Source organism: Pipistrellus hanaki, assembly GCF_964339955.1.
Source record: "Pipistrellus hanaki genome assembly, chromosome: 2".
NCBI classification, from domain to species: Eukaryota; Metazoa; Chordata; class Mammalia; order Chiroptera; family Vespertilionidae; genus Pipistrellus; species Pipistrellus hanaki.
This window is the reverse complement of record NC_140504.1, coordinates 9,233,244-9,240,968: the sequence shown is the minus strand read 5'-3', so window position 1 is coordinate 9,240,968 and position 7,725 is coordinate 9,233,244. Positions and strand designations below refer to the sequence as shown.

Genomic DNA, 7,725 nt, shown 5'->3' with positions numbered 1-7,725 from the left:
TAAAAAAAAATTCTAGTTATGTATTTTCTACATTCTCCTGTGGTAATATTAATGAAGGGACACATAAATAGGCGGGAATATACAATATCAGCTTTCGATTTCTGAATTTTTTTCAAAGCAAGATAATATGTCTACTTATCAACAAAAGCTCAGAACTAAATATTTCTAGCTCAATTTTTTGGATATGATATAAGTAGTATCTTAATATAGTACTGTCTCTGGTTCTTTCCAAAGCTGAGAGCTATTTTCTACCCAATGACTTCTTCAACTGCCCCTCTAGAATCGAGGTGCAGTGTGCCTAAGGATTATTTTTGTTCCACTGCCCTTTCCAACTTCCCACATTGGAAAGAAGCTGATGTCTTTGTGCTGATGTACCAGTAAATCCCTGGCACAGTCTTCAATCTGCCCTAGTGTTTCAAATATTAAATATCATTATGTTTTTTTTTCATATACCGTCGTATAAGACGACTTTTGAAATGAAAAAAAGTCAACAGAAAATAGGGGGCAAAAGACCAAAATTGCACAGAAATTACCTGCAGATCTTGACGGCAAAGTAAGTCTTTTCTTTGAAGTGGGGGGTAGTCTTATACGGCGAATGTAGGCCTAAACCTATGTTTTAACTGTAAAATTAGGGGGTCGTCTTATACACCAGAAAATACGGTATATTAACCACTATATAGACTATGGTGTGTTTGTTTGTTTTTTGTTGTTGTTGTTGTTGTTTTGTGTTTTTTTTTTTTGTGTGTGTGTGTGTGTGTGTGTGTGTGTGTTTGTTTTTATTTTTTAATAAAATGCTCTACAGTGGCTGTATCTCAAGGCAAAGTTGAGATCAATTTCCAAGAAGGTTCTTAAAAAAAATTTTTTTTTCGGAAGAACTAATATGAAAACAGTCCTGGGAATAAACAGGCTTATAATTTTCCATTGCTCATCACCTCATGGAGGCTCCAGCAGACAGTCAGCCCCTAACTCACAGGCATGAGTTTTCTGTGGTCACTGCTGGTGAATCAAGTTTCTGGAGTCTTCTGTTGTTTTTATGACTTTATTGAGATTTAGGAAATAGAAGTGTCTTTAATGCTCTTCTCTTGTTTATTAAATACATTATATGATCTTAGGAGGTTAGAAATTCTTTTTGAGTTTTTGTAGAAGACATGCATATATTTGGATCTCTGGAATCCATTTCCAAAAACAGAAAGTAGAGGGGAAGGGTGTAACCACTGGCTATAATATAGTTCCTGTTAGGGCGTGTGAGATAGTGTGGTGAATTTGATTTTCTGTTTTCAGAATTTGAAACAATTTTCTGGGGGAAAGCATATTTTCAAAATCCTTTGAAGTATCCAAAGAAATTTCCCTCTAATCCATAAAGGTAAGGGGGTGATTTAGCCAAATCTGCATTTTTTCATTTGGATAAACTTTTGATGGCCTCTACTGAGGGATTTTAGTTCCCAAATTTTTGGACTCTCTGTCCAGATGTTATAGTATGGAAATTTCCTTTTGGAATATATTTTGAGAATAAATTCTTCCAAAGACTTTTCTAACAAGAGTTTCTGTAAAACTGAATGGCAATTGTAGCATTGACAAACCTTAGAAATGCATGTATTTTGCATATACCAATACTACAAAGAGGGAAGATCTGTATTGACTCCAAATTGTACTTCTTTTCTAAAACAAATGTGAACTTCAGATGTGTTTGCTTAACAGTGTTATGGAACTAATATTCTTCCTTTTGTGGTAAGGATTACTTGAACACTGTCTGTGAATTTTTCTTTTTTACCTCAAAGGAAGTATTTCTAACTATTACTTAATATCTGACAGTCATTTAAGCAAAATAAATATTTAATATTCTTTGCATCATTTTCCATCCAAATAATAATATCAAAGTAACCAGACTCTGGTTGTAAAAATATAGAAATTGTGGCCGCAGCCAATTAATTCCCAGAAAGTCTTACAGTGTTATAAAAATTTTCCCAATAATAATGCATTGGAAAATCTCCTGATGGGAACACAAGTCATAGTCAGGTAAATAGGTCAAATAAAGTAAAACTCTCCTCCTATTTCCAAGAAAGAGTATAATCTGAAACAGCATTTACAGATCAAGGATAGCAAAAACAACAAAAGTTAATATATACTTAATACATAATAACTGTGATATAGGGGCATTATTATATCAATATTTATATTAGGAACTTATTGAATGCCTTAAAATATTTCAGGATTGATTCTTTCTCTGGCCTGAGGTAGGATATAATATGGGACATTAAGACTGTTTTTCAGATTGTTTTAATGCAGGTATCCAATTGCTTCCAGAACTGATATGTGGTTTTTACATGGTCATAACAAAGAAATGGACACTCCCATTGGCAATACAACCTTCTCCTAACCTCGTACTAAGGAGATGAATAGACAAAGGTAAAATTTAGAGTTGAGAAACTCAGATTTGTTACACAGGCTTTAAATAAGTACCTGATAAAGTTAAATAATATAATATATGTTCTGCCTCCAGAATACTCTGTGGATGTTAAATTAATTCCATGTCTAGATCTGTGTTTTTCGGTGGTTGTATTTCTAGCCCCCCAAAAAACTGAGAAGCCCTTTGCACATATTTAGTGATCACTTTTAAAGGAACTTTTTATGAATGACTTCCCTTTGATGACTTTACACCTAATATTTGGAACCACAGACCTTGGTAAAACCTTCTGCTAATTTAGTGTGAATGAAATAAATAGCTAGCTTAAGGTTCTGATCAATTGAATCCAGATTAACTCTTTTTCATCTCCCCTTCCTCATTCAAGACAAATATATCATTTGTCTTCTACTGAGATCTTGACTAAGAAAATTTTGGTACAACCAGAGAATTATGCTATACATGATGACTTGGATAAAGATTATTTTCATTTAAATAATAATGTAAGTATCTTCTTTTTTAAGAATGTTCTCTAGATTAGTTCTATTTCTTTTCTAAAGTGGAAAATGTCATGAGCAGATGAGAGTAAAATGTCCCAGGCCTTCCTTACTAACTTTTGACCACACACTTCTTAATGTTATCAGGTTACATTGTCAAGAGACTCAATAATTTTAAAGGATAAAACATGTGTCATTAAAGATAAGACCCAGACTCTTAGCTACTAGGAAAAACTAGAATCAAGAATTGCTATTGTCAAATTTTTCAAATATTGGTCTTTTAGGCAGATAAAACATTGCAATGTTCTGTCTCTAAAGAAGATGGTTGTGGCCATTGATTTGATATGATCAATGAAATAATAGAAGTGACATGTGACTCCATTTGCAAGTAGCCATGATGCATTCACCAAGCTGTGATCTTCCCCGGTATTGAGAGATTTTGGAAGCACACGTTAAAAAGAACCTTTCACCATCCTGGGGCCTTGAATAACTGATAAGTCCTTCAGTTGAGGGTCTGCAAGAAATACACTTTGCTTTGTTAACTTACTGAGATCAGACAATGTTTTTATTATGTCAACATAATGTAGCCTACCATCACCACCAAGTGTCCACCTGCTCTTTCATCTTTCTCTCCAACTCTTTGGCTATGAAACTGTTATGGATGTCACCACCTGTTATGTGATCACCTATGTCATACAGATGAAGAACATATATCCAGTTACCCACATTGTTGCTAGATTTTTTTCTCCTATATGCAAGAAACTAAATTTTGAATTAAGAGACCAGGTAGGAAAAATATGTTATATAATCTTTTATACTATCCTAAACTATTTCTTGTCCCATATAAATACAATAATAAAAACAACAAATCTCTTTTGTTCACTTATTAAACATTTTTAAGCTAATGAATGAATATAAACAGTGGGTGAGGATGAGAGTGAGAAAGCAAGCTGTTCATACTAGTAGAGTCTGGGCCATACCTCACTCACCCAAAATGCCCTGCTCTAGCAATAAGATTGATAATCTGGAGCCAGTGTTTCACCTCATCTTTCTGGTCTGCCAGAGAATTTATAGGATTTTAAAATCCAACAAACTATAAAATCTTTTCATCTGGAGGAGTAATATTTCATTGTACATTGGGACTATTATTTAGTTCCATAAATCCTTTATTGTTAAATCAAATTGTTTACAGTATTTTGCCTTTACATGCAATGTTAATGCATTTTAAGGTTTATTCCAGATATGTTTTTATTGTTGTATTTATATGAGACAAGAGAAAGCTTGGGAGAGTATAAAAGTTACATAACATACTTTTCCTATCTAGTCTCTTAATTTGGAATTTAATTTCTTGCATAAAGGAGAACAAATCTATATGTAATTAGCTCAGCCCACACAAAGTTATAATTTTCAGCATATGCAGAGTAGAACAAAAATTTTGATTATCAATTATAGCTTGGAGTTTAAAATTTTATAAAATTGCTTCCACAGCATGGTATACTTTATTCATTTCAAAAATAGTCCAAATGGAATACTATAAGTTGAGTGTCCTTACCTCAAAAGAATAATATAAACCATAGATTAATCAACATCATATATTATAAGAGGCTAATATACAAATCAACTGAACTGAACGGCAGAAGGACCAATTGCTATGACATGCACTGACCACCAGGGGAAAGATGCTCAATGAAGGAACTGCCCCCTGGTGGTCAATGCACTCTCACAGAAGGAGTCCTGCCTCAGCCAGAAGCCAGGCTCATGGCTGGCGAGCACAGTGGCAGTGGCGGGAGCCTCTCACACCTCAGCAGCAGCTCTAATGATGTCACAAGGGGAGCAGGCCTAAGCCATCACTCGGACATCCACGAAGGCTCCTGGACTGTGAAAGGATGCAGACTGGACTGAGGAACTCCTCTTCCCCCAAAGTGCATGAATTTCATGCACTGGGCCTCTAGTATAATATAATATAGTAAAGTAAATCTAAACTAATTTGCTCAACCCTATAAAATCTACTGTACAAATCTTTTATCTTGGGTGAAACATTGTAATATGTTTTCACATATTAGGTGTATGTATGTTTATCGGAGTATGTAGGACAATTTCATAGAATATAGTAATAGACCTGCATAAAGAAATATTACACTTTTTCTTTATAGGACTCAGTAAATTCCTATTGAAAAATTGTGGGGCTGGTGGAGGGTGGAGGCTGAACTATTAGGAAAGCACTGCCTTCATTGCTTCCCAAGAAAGGACCCTTCCTGATCCTAACAACTTTGAGAAGTGGATTTTTGTCTATTTGCTCTCACCTTCCCAGTAACTCCATCCTAGAAGTGTTTAGGGTGCAGTTTCTTTGCTCCTTTCTCATCTGCTTTTTATGTTTGAGAATCTTCTCATTATTTCTTCTTTGTGAATGACACCATTTCTTGTTTTTCAACACTATTATGGAATAACTTTCGGTATCATATTCTTCTGGTATTTCACGGGTTTTGAGCCAGAAGTACGTGTGCAATCTGCAATCCCAATCCAATCTTTAACCCATTTTGAGAAGGTTTGGTAAAACTCTTCAAAAATAATTATATTTTAATATCTACTGTGTTTACATGTACTAAATTCACAAAAATATATTTTTGACCAGTAATACTAATTTAAAAGAACCTTTTGATTTTAACATATTGTAAATTAGCATTTGAAATGTGTGGAATTCATTCAAAGACATTCATTTTTGTAAACTGTGCTGTTTTCTACAATAAATTTTATTTATTAGATTAACATTTGTTACATTTAATGTATTCAAATATTTGTAGAGGTCATATACTGTGACATATTTTGCTCTGCATGAGAAATACAAACATAAGTGTGAATAGACACTGCTAGCTAATATATATTGAACACCTGCCATATAAAAGCACTGTGCTAAATAGGCTGTAAGCTCTTTCTTGCTTAATGTTTATAGCTACTCTTTGAAATAGAATTTGTTATATTTTTTTATTTTGCATACAGAAATGATAGAATTTTAATGTATCAAGCCATAAAATGTTTATGCGCAAAAGGACAGTGATTTTAAAGAAGATTAAGGAAGAAACATTATCATAAAAAAGCACATTAGACGTGACTCTTACAGAATGAAAATTTGCCCAACAAAAGATGAAAGGAGTTAAAGTTATCCTAGAGGAAAAGGAAAAAGATCTCTTTATAGAGGTCCACGTACTTATCAAAATTTCAAAGCAATTTTGTTAAAATGTGGCAACAAATCCCTGGAGGCCATGTTCAGAGTATGGTTTTAGACCCTATCTAATAAATGAGGAAGATGCAACACGATGGTATTTATTAGGGTAAGTAACACTATCAGATCTGAATCATAGAATAAAAATTTAGTGATTTGCATACAACTCAGTGTACTTTATTTTAAAATTCCCCTTGCTTTCCTTTCTTAGTGAGTGGATGGACTTTTCAATGTGCATATCATGCTGTACGTATCTTGTTTCCTTAGTTATGTTCTATTGTTTGATTTTCAAAAGTTAATATAATACCTAACAATGGGTTCATTCTACAGATTAGGAAATTGAGACACTGGAAGGATAAAGGAATTGCCCAAGACTACTTATCTTATCAATGGTATCTCCAGAATATAAAATTGCCAGATCCTAAAACTACTCGTTAGATACGACTGGAAGTCAGAACCCTCTGTAACATATTTTTGGAATGCAGTTGCAGACGGTTAGTATTCTCAAATATTTATAAATTAATAAAAATCTAGTGTAATATACAAAATACACTTTACTTAATGGTAAGTACATTCTTGACAAATAAAAGAATCGGCTACAATCAACTGGCTAGGATTTCTAACTTACTTTAAATTTAAATCATAAATAGGCAGAAAGAGATTCTAACAAGTTTTCTCAAGTTTTCTGTATTTGAGAGTGAATTTTGCTGTTGGAATAAGGAAGACTTGGAGTATTTACGGGCTTAAATGATGTTTTAAGTTTCAGAAGTCAGGTCCTAATTTTTGGTCCCAGCATTTGTTTTTGTTTATACTTCCTTTTATCATCGTATTTGCCATTTGAATATTATGTCTTATAGTGACTTTCCCTTTGCACACACTCCCCCCTTTAGATGTAAAAAAGCTTTAATGTTGCCTAATGGTCTTCCCAATATTTGTTTAACCAAGTTCTAGTGAATTTTGTGGTACTGCACACCTGCAAGTTCATGATCGTCTGGTGAAACACTTCAGACATAAAGGAATTTCATTTTTGACAACCATCTGAGTGGCCTGGTTCTCTTTCTCTCCTCCAAGATACACATGCTAAGCTTAAAAATGTAACTGTAAATGTATTTAAAGGAAATTGTAGCATACTTCATTTTTTACCCCTAATGTTTTGTACTGGTATAGTAAGCCAAAGACCAGAATGAGACTAAGGGAAATTCTGTTAATGTGAATACATGAACCTTGTGCGATATCATCATGTTGGCTATTACTGGTCAAGGCCACAGAGACCAACGCATGGATGTAAACGATTTTCCAGAGCCCAAGTTTGGAGCTAAGCTATATCCAATAATCATGTGGCTAATTATGACTTTAGCAACCGACAAGCGATCTTAAAAAGTTAATCCTTTAGTGACTTTTAGACTACATGGTACAAGCATTTGTAGAAGTTTTGTTTTTGTTGTATATTTTAAATTACACCATTACCACTACAACCCGGCACCAACAACACTACCAATATAAATACCAATAATTACCATACGATCACCAAACTCACCAATGCCACCATCACCACCATCACTCCAAAAGTAGCAGAAGCATCACCATTACTGTTATCACCTCCACAA

General features: G+C 33.9%; 1 long non-coding RNA gene across 1 annotated transcript; it reads left to right on the top strand.

The window, feature by feature from the left end:
• The first annotated feature begins 382 nt into the window (after nucleotides 1-382).
• LOC311616254 lies at nucleotides 383-2,316 on the top strand. Its single transcript, XR_014793866.1, has 3 exons — nucleotides 383-553; nucleotides 1,282-1,363; nucleotides 2,272-2,316. It is a non-coding gene; the product is annotated as an uncharacterized lncRNA (long non-coding RNA).
• The last annotated feature ends 5,409 nt before the right edge of the window (nucleotides 2,317-7,725 follow it).